The 17740-nt window shown below is 38.0% G+C and overlaps 1 protein-coding gene and 3 non-coding genes across 4 annotated transcripts in view; all 4 read left to right on the top strand.

Annotated features, from left to right (window-relative positions):
- Window positions 1-17740, top strand: part of LOC119791323 (doublecortin domain-containing protein 2-like) — a 43875-nt gene that overhangs the window by 20309 nt on the left and 5826 nt on the right. The gene's annotated exons all lie outside the window — the stretch shown is intronic.
- On the top strand, window positions 8862-8945 carry trnas-gcu. The gene has a single exon. It is a non-coding gene; the product is annotated as a tRNA-Ser (tRNA).
- Window positions 10631-10712, top strand: trnas-gcu. The gene has a single exon. It is a non-coding gene; the product is annotated as a tRNA-Ser (tRNA).
- Window positions 12401-12482, top strand: trnas-gcu. The gene has a single exon. It is a non-coding gene; the product is annotated as a tRNA-Ser (tRNA).

Genomic DNA, 17740 nt, shown 5'->3' with positions numbered 1-17740 from the left:
TTGAGTGTGGCAGTTGAGTTCACCAAGGATCCACAATTTTTTTGTCTTCAACTAACATATTTTTTTTCCGAAGTCAGCTGCAGATTACCCAAATTGAAACATTCTCAACATTGTTTGGAAATTTAATGAAAGAGAGAGAAATTAAAACTACTACATGTTAGTTTGTGGCAGTTTGTTGGATAAGTAAAGGCAAATAAAATAACTTTTATCTCTGGTATTATAAAATAGTGGGGAATTATTAATGTAAACCTATATATTTATATTATGCGTTATAATCAGTGGTATCAAAAGTACACACATTTGTTACTTAAGTAGAAGTATAGTTACTGCAGTTTAAAAACACTGGTGAAAGTTGAAGTATCAACTTGACCTCCTTACTCAAGTAAAACTGAAAAAGTATGTGCTCCAAAAACTACTTAAAGTATAAAAGTATAAAGTAACCTTTAAAAAAAAACAGCCAGATGCCACTATAAGAATTGAAAGCTCAATTTTTCGACTATTTCGAAAAATTCTTTGAGATAGGACCAAGGATGAGGGAGGTCTTGTTGGTCTCCGTCTCCTAATATGCTCTGCCTGTGTCCGACCTTTCAGACATTTCAACATCTTTTTCTGAATACGAAATTGTAGCATGGCATAGACAATTCACATTTGCAGTTTGAAGAACACCTGCTTGCTTCTGATGATTTCCTTTAGTTAACCAATGAGTGTTTGCGTTATATTACTCATCCAGTTACACTAGTTTTCACTAGATATGGATGGCACCAATGATCTGCATTGGATGGAAATACATATTTATAATCATAAAACCAAAGTCAAGAGTAACGTTTGTTTTAAAAATGTAAGGAATAGAAATAGAGATACTTGTGTTAAAATGTAATCAGTAGAAGTCAGAAGTAGGAAAAAAAATAAGTAATGGAGTAAAGTATAGATACCTAAAAAGTTAACTTAACTACAGTAACCAAGTATTTGTACTTCCTTATTTGACACCTCTGGTTATAATAATGTAACCATCAAACTAGGTCTTGGAGGCCCCGAGCCAGCTGTGGGGCAATGTCTAATAGATACATTAAAGGTGATTGCTTAAAGCTTTCTTTTGACACATAAGTGAGCAATTGCGCTCGCCTGCCTTACTTCTGTACTGTTTGCCAGGTTCAATAATGCTAACCAAACCAAATATTTAATGTACAGTTAAGGAGGAAACTGATACATCTGCATGCTTTGGCAGCTACGCTCAAAGGCTGAATAATGTTCACCTTAATTTTCCTTTTTAATTGTTTTTTGTCTTGAATCTAAGAAATGTAACACTGAGAGGAAGCCATTCCTCCGCTCTACAGCTTCTAGAATCTGGCAATGCCCAAGCGCCATCTCACATGATTTTAACCTATTATTATTGTTTTCATCATAACCAGAAATACATATTAATTTATTTTAGACCATCGAACTTTAGAAAATTATTTTCACATATTTTTTCTTCAAATTTAATACTATTCTGCACCACTCTACTTTTTTGTTGATGTATTATTTTAAACTGGTTTTGATGAAATTTTGTATGCTGTTTTGTATAGTTGCGTGAGAGAAGAGGACGCTTTAAGGAATACTTTTTTCCACAGTTTTCAAATCCTAACTAACAGTGACCTGTACATGCAGGTGTTTTAAGTGTCTGTTAACATATCACACAATAACCAAGCCTTCCTTGACTGTCCTTAATGCCTTTAATTCCTTTTGTCATTTGACAACTTAACAACCGCTTCTATTGAACTGTTGAATGAAGGAACCAAATATCTTGCCATGTGAGTGAAGGCTTTAACCTTGACATAAACATTGATAAAAAAAAAAAAAAAGGTAACGAATAGTCTCTATGTTTTATTAATAAATAAGCTGCAGAAAGACAAAAAAAAAAAAAAACATTTCCATGTAAAGTGCACTGGATTGGATTTCCAATATCAAATATCTGCTATCCCAGCCACTGCTGGTCTGGAACAAAAAAAGAGGCCAAAGCAATTTTCTGGTCTGCAAAAGAGTAAAAAAAATAAACACTCTGGACATGATTTAACATCAAAACTGATGGAAAGTGGGATCCTATCAGGTTGTGGCAATTACATCTTATTAAAAATGCATAGAGCTGGTGTCAGCACACACAATCTATGCAACTGTGCTTATATTACAGAAATACAGCTATGGATTATTTTGGCAGTTTAGATTGTTGAAATGCTCTAAACAAGAAATGTAATTATTGTTTTTTTAAGGGCAGAAAAAACACATTACAATTTGAATTTATCCAATATGTAACTATCCAGAAACCTGGATAGCCTTTGACTAATAAAGACACTCAATTTTTAGAAAACCATGAGTGATAAAACAATCAGATAACGAAAGACAAAACACCCTTAATTAATTATTTATTTACTTTGCCATGACCTTTATGAATATTACTTTGCCTGTCCACCTCTAACATTGTTAGGCTTTGATTTAATGTCAGAGCCATCTTAACACATGCTCCCCACCATCAATATGACACTGAACAACAGAAATAGCTCCTCTAAGGGCATATTTACATATTTATTCAGATTCATGCAGATAAAAATAATGAATTCTTTATTTATTACATCTCAAAGAAGAGTTTTCCTGTCCACTCAAAAGTAGATAGCTTCTGCTTTAAATAGTATTTTTTTTTTTGTAGCAGGATAATTTATATGCATATACTGCATTCCTTACAGGATCAAAGCTTCAGAACTGTTGCTCTCTTTTGTTGTGCAATATTGATATATATATATATATATATATATATATATATATATATATATATATATATATATATATATATATATATATATATATATATATATATATATATATATATATATATATATATATATATATATATATATATATATATATATATATATATATAAATTGCTATAGTTGGGGGTGACAAAAATGTTATTTAATCAAAAGTTATCAGACTTTCATATATTGTTCTGTGAATGCACACTCAATTTGTTGTGTTAGAACAACAAATAAAATGTTAAACATTCTCAAAACAGTAAAGTGTACACAAATGTAGAATAAACTATTTAAGTGAGTTTTAATAAACTATTAAAACTCAATTAAACTAAGCAACTATGTAAACAAAGAAGAGGGAAAGAAAATTGGTTAAAAACCATCATTGATAAAATGATGCAATCATTTACAGTTCGACCAAAGTTTAAATCAAAGATAGACAGACAGACAGAGAGACAGACAGACAGACAGACAGACAGACAGACAGACAGACAGACAGACAGACAGACAGACAGACAGACAGACAGAATGAATTTATTCCGGACTCAAAGAGTTTGAAAGGAGGTTTTCTTTTCATATATTGCTCAATTACACCATAGCCTACTGTAGAACCACAGACAGCAATTATTTTATCAGTTGTAACACTGAAACTGTGCGTCAGATTTCATCTTCATATCCAGTTTTGAATCCTTATCCAACCAGGGTTTACATTAGCATTGAGGGGACAGCATTTCCCCTTTGTTGCTTTAACACTTTGTTGCTGTCCATTCACTTTACACTAGCAGCTGCAGCTTTCACCCCTACAGTATAAAAACATCAGGAAAAATGTGCTGCTTGAATGGTCTTTTTTATAAGGAATTATTAAAAGAAAAACAGGAAAGTAGTGTTTAAAGGAAAATTCCGGTTTTTAACACTTTTAGCCCATTTTCTGTAGTGTCCAGGATGAAATCGAATGATCGACACCAAAATTTTGACGATTGGTCCTGTCTCTGCTATTTGGCTCATGCAGAATCCCCCCCTGGCTGCTTCAGAATGGCTTCCATAGTGCATGTCCGATAATGTCCTTAAAACAACCTTAAACGTTCTTTTTTTAAAATATGCTACTCACTGGGTCGTCAGCGCTGTTCAATGACGTTCCAAAAAAAGTTTCGTGAAGAAAAAACGTTCCTGTCTTGTTTTATTTAGCATTTTGTAAATCCCAGAACTATTTTTTCCGATACATCACAACCGCTTATAAACTTCCGCTTCCCGTTCGAATCTGAAGCGTTGCACACTCCAGACCACTAGTTGGCGACGGTATCCTCTACCGTCAAACTCAAAGTCCAATATGTCCTCCTCAAGAATCCACCTTTCTTATTCCATTTTCAGAGTTTTTTAAAGTGTTTAACAGAGACGTTAGCACCTCGACGTCGGAGTACACAGAGTGAAGCAGAAACACTTGGGCCTTGCGAAAAGACTACAACTAAGCGTAAAAAGGCCACATTTCCGTTTCTGGTGGCGGAGGGATATTGACTATTCCAACAGAACTCAATGGGATTTACAAAATGCTAAATAAAACACTACAGGAACGTTTTTTCTTTACGAAACTTTTTTTGGAATGTCATTGAACAGCGCTGACGACCCGGTGAGTAGCATATTTTAAAAAAAGAACGTTTAAGGTTGTTTTAAGGACATTATCGGACATGCACTATGGAAGCTATTCTGAAGCAGCCAGGGGGGGATTCTGCATGAGCCAAATAGCAGAGACAGGACCAATTGTCAAAATTTTGGTGTCGATCATTCGATTTCATCCTGGACACTACAGAAAATGGGCTAAAAGTGTTAAAAACCGGAATTTTCCTTTAAGGTGCAAATGTTTTTTTTTTTTTTTTTATAATTTTTTCCATTTGAAATTCCATTTCAGTACATATGCCGTTTCAGATTTGCTTTGGATGTTACTGAAGTGCGGATTTTTTTACTGAAAGCCGGCGGGCAAAGTTTGCAGAGAAATGTAAGATTGTTGCCATCATCCTCACCGACCACCTGGTCATAAAACTGTTTTAAGTGATCATACTATACTGCTGCTTTGTCGCCTCTACGGTCGCCTCCATGCTGCTGTGGCTTCCACGCTGCATTTTGTTTTGATGACGCACGCGGCTGTAGGCTACGACGCTGGTAGCTGGTGTTGCCAGATTGGGTGTTTTTCCTGCTACATATTAAGGCCTGTTTACGGTGTGATTTAGCCTGGGTTTCGCCTGGAGGGCTTTATAGAAATTTGGCAACCTATTGAACGGAGTTGAACTGATAGAGCGTGCCGTTCACAGACACCAGAATGAACGAGTTCACAATAACGTTCATCAGGCAGTAATACAGTACGTTCAGTTCACGTTCGCCCAAAATATGAACGAGTTCATGAACTTTCATGCACAACACTGGATACCAGTATAGGGCGGGGACCCGATCCAGCATGCAAATTGTGGTATTGGTATCGGCGAGTACCAAAAAATAAAGCACTAATAACATTTTGAGAGCCAAAAGTTTTTTCAACGATTGTCACCCATTCCAGGTAGGCAATAAAAATTTCTTCTGGATTCACTTTGTATTAGTCTTTTTCCTGCTTTACAAAGGGAGGCAGCAGCAATTTTAACTGTTTTTTTTCTAACTAAGCAATTGGAATGTGTTAAGACCGATCAAACTGTACATCCAAGAGGTACATAAAACATTATTCAGTGAAATTATATATTATTAAATTATTTGTTTAATCAAAAGTCAATAACCCTTAGTTTTCTGATGCGTAACCTTTCATGACAGAGCTTGCATTGGGCAGACATGAGGGGACTCCTTTTAAAAGACTAAACACAAAAATATTCACAATGTTAAAAAAAAAACATCTCATACCAGCTGGGGATGTCATGCGGCACCATTAGTTTCTTGTTAGCTTGCTATACACAACAGTAAACAGCTGGAATGTGTAACAATCATCAAAATCCCCTTTTTTAAAGCTACAGTGTGTAATAATCACAGGGATCTACAGTCAGAAATGTAATATATTATACATAACTATGTTATTTATCATCATCTACGAGCTCAGCCTCTTAACCTTAATATTTGCATTGCCTTAGAATTCGTTATTTATAATTACATAGGAGCGGGTCTCGCAGCCATGGAGGCAGACATCTTTGCGCTACGGCAGTGCAGAGCCATCAAACTAGTGAAGCAGCTCACCAAAGCGTCACAACGATGTAGAAAAAAATAACGGGTATATTTATTATCTTAAGTCTGCATGAAATCTATACCCTACACAGACTAATGAAATACTATCTGTAAAATTATCTATGTAAACAAACCTCATCACTTGAGAAGGTAGGTGATGCAGACGTCGTGGAAGACATTTTGTCCCGTAACGCTCGCCGTACTGTTGGGGGGGAGAAGCGGTGGGGGGGAGATGTTCATGTTGCTGCGGTCTGCAGTCTGGACGTTAGATGTCGCTGAAAATTACACACTGTAGCTTTAAGTAAGGAGCTCTTTCTCTAACTTTGCCAGAATTGTAACCTGTGAGGGCAAAAGCAGAGTAAAATTGCATCCTCTTGCATTTCTCCTACACCAATAATAAATTAATGTCAGCAAGTGTCATTTTGGTTCTGTTTAACTTTTCATTTTGAGTTTTTGTTGGTTTCATTTCCAATTGGTTTTGTTTTCTGGTTGTATTTGAGTTTTTATTTATTTCTTGTTTACCCTCCATTGCCTACTTGTGTCTGTCTCCTTCCCCTAGCTATCTTCTTAATTTTTCCATCCACACCTGCTCCTAGTCAGCTTATTAGCCCAGTCTTTGTTCAGTCTGCCATTTATACCCCTCTTGTGCAGGTTCTCATGGCTGGTTTTGTGTCATTCCTTGCTCCTCATGTGGGTTTTCCATGACTTTTCCTGTCATGGTCTTTACACCTGATTATTATTAAGTTAAAAACCACACGATCAAATTAATCCCGTATTGTCAAAATCCTGAAAAGAACAAGTGTCTCTCAAAAATTGCGTCCCCCCCAAAAAAAATATTTAAAAAATAAGGCATCCAAAAAAAAATAACTCTTGTAGCTCGCCATGTTCAGTCACCAATAATAAATTAGTGTCAGCAAGTGTCATTTTGGTTCTGTTTAACTTTTCATTTTGAGTTTTCGTTGGTTTCATTTCCAATTGGTTTTGTTTTCTGGTTGTATTTGAGTTTTTATTTATTTCTTGTTTACCCTCCATTGCCTACTTGTGTCTGTCTCCTTCCCCTAGCTATCTTCTTAATTTTTCCATCCACACCTGCTCCTAGTCAGCTTATTAGCCCAGTCTTTGTTCAGTCTGCCATTTATACCCCTCTTGTGCAGGTTCTCATGGCTGGTTTTGTGTCATTCCTTGCTCCTCATGTGGGTTTTCCATGACTTCTCCTGTCATGGTCTTTACACCTGATTATTATTAAGTTAAAAACCACACGATCAAATTAATCCTGTATTGTCAAAATCCTGAAAAGAACAAGTGTCTCTCAAAAATTGCGTCCCCCCCCCAAAAAAAATATTTAAAAAATAAGGCATCCAAAAAAAAATAACTCTTGTAGCTCGCCATGTTCAGTCAGTGTCCCGCACAAAAACTAGAAAAAGTTCAAAAATCAAAACCATTGGGGCATCTTTCCTCCGCCAATCCGCTCATATCATCACCAGATGACAGATGAGCAGATGACTACTGCTGGCCCTGACCATTTGGGCGCAAGCTTAGCAGAAAATCTGTCTGTAGCTTTAGAAAGTGGATGAGTTTGGACCCAGACCAAGTCTCCTGCCAGTATGGAATGATGACTCTCCTGCCCCTGCAGGAGCTGTACACTTCTGCGGCTATTATAATACTTTGCTTTTCTGGCCTGGTTCATCCCTTCTCTCCGTTTAATCTGTTCTACCATTTTTTTGTGCCTTTCAAGTAGCTTATAGGGAGACTGCTGGGGATAAGTGGATGGCTTATGATTCTCTCTAAGGGGCCTTTAAGATAGTGTCCAAGCATAAGCTCAGCCGGTGATCTTCCTGTCGTCTCATGCTGTGCAGCATTGATGGCAAACCGGTACTCCTGAATCTACTGGTCCCAATTGATACGATGCTCACCCATGATGCTATTAGATCTCTCAGTAAGGTTGGCTTGAGGGTGATAACTGGTGTTACATTTTTTAATTACTCTCCAAGTTCTACAGAGAGAAGCCATCTCATTACTGGTGAACTGGGGACCCCAATCTGACACCATCTCTCATGGAACCCCATATCTTGTAAAGATTTCATTTTTCAAGAGGTAAGTGATTGTCAATGTTTTGCTATCTTTCAAAGGAAACATCTCCACCCACTTGGTGAAATAATCATGATTAGAAGATATTTGTTACTTTTTTTGCTACGTGGTAGTGGTCCCATCAACCCCAATCTTCTCCCACGCTTCCTTGACTGCAGTAGGCTGCCTAAATCCATCTGGTTTTTGATTTTTAGGTTTATAGGCTTGGCAGGTCTCACAAGTCTTTACATAGGACCACACATCCTTCCTGATTGTGGGCCACTAGGCTAACTCCAAAACCCTCAACAAAGTTTTCAACCTTCCCAGATATCTACTTAGCGCGTGATCATGGAAGTATCATAGGAATTGGGAAATTAAGGATTTAGGTACAACTAACTGGAACTTCTCGTCATCATCCTTATTGATTGGCTTCCTGTACCATACCACCTGAATTTTATAGAACCCCATTCTAATAGGTCTATTAGGAGTAGCAGCCTGCACCATATCAAGGAGCTCAGGGTCGTTCTCCTGGGCTATTCTGATGTCAGCCAATGACAAAGGTAAGTCTGTACCCAATTTACAAGCAGCCATAGCCACAACTGCTGGGCTAGCTTCAGATACTGCTCGACATAGGGCATCTGGAACAGAGTTATGGAGCCCTTTTCTGTACTTTAGTTTAAACTGGAACTCCTGTAGAAGGAGCACCCAACGAGTCAGTCTAGAAGATGTTTTAGGACAGTTAAATGCCCATCTCAATGCAGCATGTTCTGTGTAGATAATGAATTTGGTACCTTCTACAAAATGTCGCCATTTCTCCACAGTCCGAGGTGGCCGAGAGGTTAAGGCGATGGACTGCTAATCCATTGTGCTATGCACGCGTGGGTTCGAGTCCCATCCTCATCGAGAGGCTACAATGCTTCATTACGTTTGACCTCAAACTGTTGTTTCTCACAGAAATGCTAACTTGATCAACATGTAACTGTATCTTGCTTTAGGTCTCTCCTCTAAGGATGTAACGTTATTAGAATGTGAGTAAATACGGTATTATCTCCTTTCTTTACAATGACTTCTTGCGAGATTGTAGTTGAGCTCATTCAAACACGGATTTCTTTTTTACCAGTAGATATAGACTTCAAATTAGGACAGCCAGAGTGCTCTCTATTAATTATTTCAAACACACACATTCACCACTACACCCCCAATTTCTTTCTAGATTATGTCTCCTGACATGGTTTGGAACACTCATTCCTGTGTTTGGAACACCCCATTAGCAAGTGTTACAATTCAGCTTGATATTGGAAAGAAAGATCTTCTTACGATAGCTCATGGGCTTTTGAGTAGGATGCATTCTGCGTAGATCAAAGTAGAGGTCCAGTATCTTGTGGGCTCCAGCATTGAGTCCCATCACATTTTGCCTCTGTAGTTTTTTTACTCTGGACTGAGTTCTGTGTGACGCCAAGTTCAGGTTGTGTTATGCCCCTGTGCAGTTTGGTGGGTTATTCTCTGTTGATTAATTGTTAAAGGGCTCAGCGGCATTTCTTGCTATGTTGTTTATATGGATTTAATTACCTGGATTGGAGTGGTGACTGAGAAAACATGGGCTGGATTTAATTTTTTCTTTCAATTTTTTTTAGAAAGTGAACTGCACTTGAGCCATCAGCCATTTAATTTAAAAATCAGAATATAGTTGCATCATAGTCATTTTTCTAATTGCATGTCAATGTATTTAATCAGTTTGAAAGAAACTGCTCTTTGGGGTTTGTCACAGTACTGTTTTACGTGATTAGCATTGTCTTATGATACATTTTTTTTGTGGATTTTGTGTTTCAAAGGTAAAAATGACTTAAAAAAGGCATGCATGCAAAGAGAGAGAGACATTAATGGCACCCCAGTCCTTGATTACCTAAAGCTCTTACAAAGTCTTTCATATAATTAAAGTCGACCAGCTGAGTCATTAGTTGGTGTACGACCGACATAGAACTTAACGTCGTTTGCTGTATGAGCTATGAAACACTTAATCTATTCTTGGTTAGAAGAAACCAATAAGCGTCATTGGTATAGTCAGTCAAGATGACCCATCATATGGCTTTTTGTAATAATACAGATCGTGATTATCAAAATAATGCAGGCATAGATATTGCTTCCTGTCACAGGGGAAGCCTTTGTATCCAGTAAATGATCAACGGGCAGCTCGATGTAGATATGTTGTTAGAAACACATATCATTATCAAGACACTGACAGAGTAGAAATAAAGTCTTGATTTGTCATTTCTTTCACTTTGAGCTCTCTATAATGGAAATGAGCACAAAGAAAGACAGAGTGCTGACTTTGCAGGTGAAACCCATTGAAAGCCTTCGCTATAATTATTGTGTGACTTGAAAAGACATTGAATGGAGAATGCAGGCGTCGATCCCGCTGCCTCTTGCACGCTAAGCAAGCGCTCTACCATTTGAGCTAATTCCCCTCATGCTTCAGCCACGAGTGTCCTGTCAGAACGATTTCTTGTCATAGACGTTGAACATCGCGAGATAAATCCAGTTATCTGTAAACGGTCGATCGAATCTCTTTGAAGTCTCATCAGCAGTTGAAGATGAGGTGGCCGAGAGGTTAAGGCGATGGACTGCTAATCCATTGTGCTATGCACGCGTGGGTTCGAGTCCCATCCTCATCGAGAGGCTACAATGCTTCATTACGTTTGACCTCAAACTGTTGTTTCTCACAGAAATGCTAACTTGATCAACATATAACTGTATCTTGCTTTAGGTCTCTCCTCTAAGGATGTAACGTTATTAGAATGTGAGTAAATACGGTATTATCTCCTTTCTTTACAATGACTTCTTGCGAGATTGTAGTTGAGCTCATTCAAACACGGATTTCTTTTTTACCAGTAGATATAGACTTCAAATTAGGACAGCCAGAGTGCTCTCTATTAATTATTTCAAACACACACATTCACCACTACACCCCCAATTTCTTTCTAGATTATGTCTCCTGACATGGTTTGGAACACTCATTCCTGTGTTTGGAACACCCCATTAGCAAGTGTTACAATTCAGCTTGATATTGGAAAGAAAGATCTTCTTACGATAGCTCATGGGCTTTTGAGTAGGATGCATTCTGCGTAGATCAAAGTAGAGGTCCAGTATCTTGTGGGCTCCAGCATTGAGTCCCATCACATTTTGCCTCTGTAGTTTTTTTACTCTGGACTGAGTTCTGTGTGACGCCAAGTTCAGGTTGTGTTATGCCCCTGTGCAGTTTGGTGGGTTATTCTCTGTTGATTAATTGTTAAAGGGCTCAGCGGCATTTCTTGCTATGTTGTTTATATGGATTTAATTACCTGGATTGGAGTGGTGACTGAGAAAACATGGGCTGGATTTAATTTTTTCTTTCAATTTTTTTTAGAAAGTGAACTGCACTTGAGCCATCAGCCATTTAATTTAAAAATCAGAATATAGTTGCATCATAGTCATTTTTCTAATTGCATGTCAATGTATTTAATCAGTTTGAAAGAAACTGCTCTTTGGGGTTTGTCACAGTACTGTTTTACGTGATTAGCATTGTCTTATGATACATTTTTTTTGTGGATTTTGTGTTTCAAAGGTAAAAATGACTTAATAAAAAGCATGCATGCAAAGAGAGAGAGACATTAATGGCACCCCAGTCCTTGATTACCTAAAGCTCTTACAAAGTCTTTCATATAATTAAAGTCGACCAGCTGAGTCATTAGTTGGTGTACGACCGACATAGAACTTAACGTCGTTTTCTGTATGAGCTATGAAACACTTAATCTATTCTTGGTTAGAAGAAACCAATAAGCGTCATTGGTATAGTCAGTCAAGATGACCCATCATATGGCTTTTTGTAATAATACAGATCGTGATTATCAAAATAATGCAGGCATAGATATTGCTTCCTGTCACAGGGGAAGCCTTTGTATCCAGTAAATGATCAACGGGCAGCTCGATGTAGATATGTTGTTAGAAACACATATCATTATCAAGACACTGACAGAGTAGAAATAAAGTCTTGATTTGTCATTTCTTTCACTTTGAGCTCTCTATAATGGAAATGAGCACAAAGAAAGACAGAGTGCTGACTTTGCAGGTGAAACCCATTGAAAGCCTTCGCTATAATTATTGTGTGACTTGAAAAGACATTGAATGGAGAATGCAGGCGTCGATCCCGCTGCCTCTTGCACGCTAAGCAAGCGCTCTACCATTTGAGCTAATTCCCCTCATGCTTCAGCCACGAGTGTCCTGTCAGAACGATTTCTTGTCATAGACGTTGAACATCGCGAGATAAATCCAGTTATCTGTAAACGGTCGATCGAATCTCTTTGAAGTCTCATCAGCAGTTGAAGATGAGGTGGCCGAGAGGTTAAGGCGATGGACTGCTAATCCATTGTGCTATGCACGCGTGGGTTCGAGTCCCATCCTCATCGAGAGGCTACAATGCTTCATTACGTTTGACCTCAAACTGTTGTTTCTCACAGAAATGCTAACTTGATCAACATATAACTGTATCTTGCTTTAGGTCTCTCCTCTAAGGATGTAACGTTATTAGAATGTGAGTAAATACGGTATTATCTCCTTTCTTTACAATGACTTCTTGCGAGATTGTAGTTGAGCTCATTCAAACACGGATTTCTTTTTTACCAGTAGATATAGACTTCAAATTAGGACAGCCAGAGTGCTCTCTATTAATTATTTCAAACACACACATTCACCACTACACCCCCAATTTCTTTCTAGATTATGTCTCCTGACATGGTTTGGAACACTCATTCCTGTGTTTGGATCCATTGTGCTATGCACACGTGCATTATCAAAATAATGCAGGCATAGATAATGCTTCCTGTAACAGGGGTAGCCTTCAAATCCAGTAAATGATCAACGGGCAGCTGGGTGTAGAGAAACACATATCATTATCAAGAAACCTACAGAGTAGATATAAAATCTTGATTCGTCATTTCTTTCACTTTGTGTATCTGTGTATGTTATCTGTGTATCCTACAAGTTTGGAGACACTACAGTGATCTATAGTGTAGTCATTGCTCATTTTTTACATATTCTAATAATAGAATAGAGGTGCCATTTGTCATTAAGTATTTGGAAATTCCTCCAATAAATGTGATAATAATCCACCTCTCCCTGGGGATGCTTTTGAATATTTCTCTCTGATTAATTTTTAACTCGCAGACGGTTCCAAAGCTTTGCGGAGGAGCGAGCTATTCATAGGGTCCAAAGTAGTTCTCCCAGCGCAATAGGAGACTCATTTTGAGGAAACTACGGTCGTAGCTCACTGTCTGCCTTGCTGTGGTTGCGGAGAGGTGTCTGTTGTGTAGAATAAATGATCCTCTAATGAGTTATTAATCCGGAAAAGCCGAATCTGTGAATATATATTGCCAACTTTACTGCAGTTTCATGATGCTGTCTGCATGGCTTCAGTGGAGGAGAGAGAGTTCGCCTGAGTTGTATTTGCCCCGTAATAAATAGGGCAGATCATGCTCATTGTTGTATAAATATTCTTGCTTTCTAAAGTGTTCCAGCTCATGCAGCTATTTTCATTGTACAGATCAGTTATCGTCTGATCGCTGCGCTGGTGGCTCCGCTGAAATCATTAAGGGATTAATGAGTTGTGAAGTATCGTTGGGGGGACTGGAGGCTGACGAAAATTCTCGTATCACTGGCATTTCTAGTGTTAAGTCCAAAACCACCCGATCAAATTAATCCCGTATTGTCCAAATCCTGAAAAGAACAAGTGTCTCTCAAAAATTGCGCTCCCCCTCAAAAAAATATTTAAAAAAAGGCGTCCAAAAAAGAACTCTCATAGCTCCGCGTATTCAGTCAGTGTCCTGCACAAAACAAGAAAAAGTTCAAAATAAAAATCGTTGGTGCCCTTTATAAAATCTGCTGCAGCAGTCAAATTAAAAATAGGTCTCACCGGCGTCTTTCCTCCTCCTGGCAGTGCGGGGCAATCGGCTCATCTGTCATCACCAGCCACAACCAAACTTCAACTTTTTTACTAAGAATCTCGGGGATGAGATGATCTGTCTGTTTTCCCCATTTTACACCAATTGTCTCTCTCATCTGGAGGAGCACCGTTCACCACCTGGCCTGACACGCGCTGCCAGCATTACCTATACCCCACACCGTCAAAAATCAACACTTAAATAATCTCCCCTCCCCCCCAGTTTCCGTAAACCAGATGTTTCTCATAATGGACAATTATGTAAATTCCTACACATAAACAAAACATCATTGTTTTAATTATTAAAGATCATTTATACTTCCTTAAAAAAAAAAAAGTGTTAGTGTCAACTCACCCTGACAACGTTACAAGTTGCAAATCATTCCCTGTTTAAAAAAATAAAAGTTATACTGAGTCAAGTCAGTCAAATTAATTGAATTGTTGATCAAGATATATTTATGCATGCAGTGGAAGTGCATATGTGAATCTTGTCTTGTACATGTGTAAACATATTTTGCATGTTTGAATCATCCTGGACATGTGTGAATCCTCCAATGCATGTCTACACCTGGTCTTGTGCATGTTTGGCTCTTGTTATTAGCATGTGTAAATCACATGTATATCTTTTGATTTTGAGACTTTTAGCTCCATACAGCCTATGGTTGAAATGGTGATGCATATGTATGATATGAGATTACAAAGAGCAAACCTGGCCTGCCGGTCTAGTTTTGAGCGGGATTTCTTCTTTCCTTTTTGTATGAATTAGTTTTATTTATGCCATTTTTTTATGTGTTTCTTTTCTTTCTTGAATCACCCATGTGGCCGGAGCGATAACTCCGAACACATGGATACATAGAAAAAAATATTCGGGCAGTAAAAAAGTAGCAATCTTTGTGTCTTAAAACAATTACTGTCCTTCTTTCTTCAGGTCTCTTGTTCTTCTTGTTATGGTCTGTTACAATTCTTCCAAAGCACCACACATTTACAGTTTTAACCTCTAGGATAATGACTGTAAGAGTCATTTGTACTTGTAATTACACCCACACAGCTGCACCCTTGTTTTATGTCACACTGATGGATGCAGTGACTATAAACCTGAATTGTGGGTGTCATCTATTCTGTGTCAGCTGTGTGAAAATGAATATATGCATGTTTTCATGACTATGAAATAATCAAAAAGTTGCACATACATTATCATCCACACTCATACATAAAACGAGATTCCAATATTTGCAGCACCTGAAGTCAGACACAGATTTAATCAAGAAGGAGCAGTGGATGTTTTTAAATTTTGTTTTCATTGTGATTCAGCATTTTCATGAGCTTAAGCGTCTTCCTCCTCAAATTACACTAAATTGTTTGGAGTTGGAGTAACTCATCCTCTGCTATAAGCTTTATTCTCAGTTCTCTGACCCCCACTCCTAATAAATGCAAGTGATTTACATAAAATATTCTTAAAGAGATCCACTACTATTACCATAACGTTTCATCTCCCACCACGGCTAAACTTCAATCAGTTTTGCATTTTAAATGTATTAAATGTCTCCATAAACTCTACTTATCTCTACTCGAGTCATTTTTCTTCCTTAACGGCTTTGTGTAGAAAGGAAAACTAATATTAAAGGCATTAATTACTCTCTTCTGCTTTTTTTCCCAGCTCGTTTCCGTTTGGAAAGTTCAATCTCATCCTGTGTTTGGGCACAAATTATGTTGTTTATCAGAGCATAGAGTTGTGTCTGTCCTATAATAATCAACAGTAACAATTCCAAAGCCTTTGATGTGCATGATCACATGCAAGCAAAAAAGCAATATATTAATTTTGCACTTCAGCAAACCTACTTTCCTGGGCTGATTGGTTTAATAGAAATGAGTGTTCAGCAGCTAAACAAGCTCTTCATTTAAATGAAAGATTTTAGTCCACATTGTAACATTTTTCTCCTTATTTTTTTAAAACATCCTCCTCACATTATATTACTGCAGTTCAAAAACATAACACCTAATGCAACATAGTTTTTAATACCGTGCCATGTTTTAATCAACTGTTAGAGTTCAATTGCTAAACAAGCTTGTTGAATATTTGCTAACTGGGTTACTGGATGTGTATTTGTAGTTAGTTTAACTCCGCGGTTCTCAAAGTGTGTGGCGCGACCCACTGGTGGGGAATTGAGACGTGACAGGTGGGGCGCGCCAAGTTCCGGTGTGTGTGTGTGTGTGTGTGTGACTATAAATGTAGAATGTGTGAGAGCAAACTGTCCTTATAGCTGTATGTTGCCGCTTTTTAGACCAATCAAACCCACAAAGTAATCATTACTAGCCTACATGCAGTCTAATTAAAAGAACATTAGATATGAGAAACATTTCACCTGGAACTGAAGTGCCAAAATAATGATTGACGTGACGTCGGCATATTATTTGTAACAGAATAAACTTTCGCGCCCCAGTGTTGCCAACTCAGCGACTTTGTCGCTATATTTCAGACCCCTCCAGCGACTCTTTTTCAAAAAAACAAATCTAGCGCCTTTTGGAGACTCTTACGTGAAAGCACGTATCGTTCCTTTTCTTGTCCTCCAGCGGCAGGTGCTGCCGTGGGGCGCCTCCCCCGTCCCAACCCCGTTCTCCCCAGCTATTGCAGGAGTCCCTATCAGCGCTGCAGTCAGAGCAGAGACACAGCATGTTTAACTTTTGCGTCCAGACTGCAAATAAAGCGCACATGCGCCGGGATTGACGGCGCAGGTTGATCATAAATAACTGAATTTGAAATATTTTATCTTAAATAAATAACGGCGTTTGATTCACACAGCCACATGTTCATGTTTCTGGTTAGGAGTGGAGAGCGAGTATCCACTCATCGGGCAGAGAGCTGTGTGCATTCTTCTTCCCTTTGCCACATCATATCTCTGTGAGATGGGCTTTTCAGCTGCTGCTTCAATGAAAACAAAATACAGATCTCAGCAGAACATTGAGCATGACTTGAGAGTGGCAGTATCAAGCCTGCAACCCCGTTTTGAGAAACTGCAATGCAAAACAGGCTCATTGCAGCCACTAATGCAGGGATAAATAGACCTGTCTTGCCAGATGGATTTCACTTCTTTTCTTTTATTAACAGATTGCAGAGTGGCACTTTAATTTTTTCTATCTTTGAGCTTGATACAAATTTTGACACAGCTGCATTTTTATTTTCTTTATTTTTGAGCTTGCTGTTATTTGATGTAGATTTGTATTTAGATACTACTTGTTACTTCAATAAAATTGGAACATTTTAAGATTGTTGAATATTTCATTAGCATTGTGTTGGGGCGATGGGGACAGGCGGGGCTTGAAAATTCCCCCTTGTCCAAAGTGGGGAATGACAGAAAAAGTTTGAGAACCACTGGTTTAACTCAACAAAATGCATTTATTTGATTGACCACACGGTGTCAGCCTAGTGCTGTGTTTACTCAAGCCCAAAAGCACATTTGATAAATAAAGGCATGGTAAGTGTAACTACAATTATCTCGCTGGAGAGTAAACAAAAGCTCTCTTGTTTACGAATTTTATGGATGCCTGAAAGTAATTAATTTTGGAAACTTGGGAAATGTACTTCTCTGGTTTAGAAATACCAAGCATAGAGCATAAAAATAACAAGTTTAGAATTAAACAAAATAATAGGCTTGTTTTTTAAACAACTGGAGTGCTTAGTTAAACTGCTTTAATATTGTTTAAACTTGGTATTGATTTGTACAAGCTATT

This window comes from Cyprinodon tularosa, unplaced genomic scaffold (genome assembly GCF_016077235.1).
Source record: "Cyprinodon tularosa strain WSP-4 unplaced genomic scaffold, ASM1607723v1 ctg387, whole genome shotgun sequence".
NCBI lineage: Eukaryota > Metazoa > Chordata > Actinopteri > Cyprinodontiformes > Cyprinodontidae > Cyprinodon > Cyprinodon tularosa.
The sequence above is the reverse complement of the archived record's forward strand: the minus strand, read 5'-3'. Positions and strand labels throughout refer to the sequence as shown.